Source organism: Suricata suricatta, chromosome 11, assembly GCF_006229205.1.
Source record: "Suricata suricatta isolate VVHF042 chromosome 11, meerkat_22Aug2017_6uvM2_HiC, whole genome shotgun sequence".
Taxonomy (NCBI): Eukaryota; Metazoa; Chordata; class Mammalia; order Carnivora; family Herpestidae; genus Suricata; species Suricata suricatta.
The window spans coordinates 8,269,383-8,271,235 of NC_043710.1; positions in this window are offsets into that span (position 1 = coordinate 8,269,383).

A 1,853-nucleotide genomic window follows, 5' to 3' on the forward strand; every position below is an offset into this window, starting at 1 on the left:
GGTCAGAGAGAAAGAGGGCGATATAGAATCTGAAGCAGGCTCCAGGCTCTGAGCCAGCTGTCAGCACAGAGCCCGATGCAGGGCTCGAACCCATGAACCGTGAGATCATGACCTGAGCCGAAGTTGGCCACTGAACCGACTAAGCCACCCAGGTACCTCTACTATGTAGCCTCTTGGATAAGATCAGTATTTTGTCTCTGGTCAGCTAAATATCTGATGTCATCTATCCAAGATGCTATGTTACAAATGCTTCTCTGTCCCTTCCCTCGGTTGAGCTGCTATATCTCTGATGTTTCTCTCTTTTTTTCTAATTTTTTAAAGTTTATTTATTTATTTAGAAAGGAAGAGAGAGAATACAAGTGGGGGAGGGGCAGAGAGAGGGGGAAAGAGAGAGAGAATCCCAAGAAGGCTGTGCTCCGCAAGCACAGAGTTCGATGGGGGGCTCACCCCTCATCCCAGGAACCATGAGACCACGACCCGAGCCAAAATCAAGAGTCAGATGTTTAACTGACTGAGTCACCCAGGTGTCCCATCTTTCTCTCTTTTAATATCTGGTTACATTAGAGCGAAAGACTTGCTGCGGTACTGTTCATTTGTCTGATTTACTTGAAACCAGACAGTTTTTGAGATGGTACATGTATTTCTCTCCTACGCAATGGCTTTGGCTGGATTTTCTTTACTCGTTTTGGCTTTTATCCCCTCTCACATTCCTCATCTGTCCCTAAGACAACCCTGACTGTCCTTTATAGCAGCCAGCGTCCCTCCTGCAAGATCCGTACTGACGGTATTATTCCAACGTCACTTTTTCAAATAACAGCTGCTAAGTGAGCTCCTTGGTGAAGGTCAGCCTCTTTCTCTGCTTTCACTTCCACAGTGCTTGGACTTCCAAATGCTCAGCTCCTTAGCTTTCAGCCATCATGCATTTTTCAAACGTCTCAAATCCCCAAGGCTTATGGTTGTTTTAATTTTTTTTTTTTTTGAGAGACAGAGAGAGATAGTATGAGCAGGGGAGGGACAGAGAGAGAAGGAGACACAGAATGTGAAGCAGGCTCCAGGATCGGAGCTGTCAGCACAGAGCCCGACGCGGGGCTCGAACCCACAAACTGTGAGATCATGACCTGAGCCGAAGTCGGATGCTTAACCGACTGAGCCACCCAGGCGCCCGGTCTTTTTTTTTTTTTTTTTTTTAAGTTTATTTATTTTGAGAGAGAAAGGGAGCATGAGTGGGGAGGGGAAGAGAGAGGGGGGAGAGAGAATCCCAAGCAGGCTCCACGCTGTCAGCATGGAGCCTGATGTGGGGCTTGAACTCCTGAAACATGAGATCATCACCCAAGCTGAAATTGAGAGTTGGACACTCAGTTGACTGAGCCACCCTGTCCCAGCCTTGTTTTGAAGGCTTAATTCTTCTTGACAAATCATATACTTTTCCGGCCACCAGAAGAGTCTGTGACTCTTGATCTCAGGGTTGTGAGTTTGAACCTCATGTTGGGTGTAGACATTACTTAAATAAAACCTAAAAAAGATGTAATAATCTGCTTTGCATTCCTACAGTAAATATTAAGTTTCATCTGTTTTTATATCAAAAGGCATTTTTTACATCAAAAGGCATCTCTAGTCACCTTCTACCTCTTTCTTTATAGTCTTTCCATGGTTTCCTGTCATCTCCTTCCCCCAGATTTATTACTTTCATTTTGGTTGAATAGTTACAAGTCTTGGTTTTCCTTTTTATTTTTTATTTTAAGGATTTTGTATTTGCGGCCTCTAGGTGACTGAGTTAAACATCTGACTCTTGGGTTGCCTGGGTGGCTCAGTCGGTTGAGTGTCCGACTTTGGCTCAGGTCAGGATCTCACAG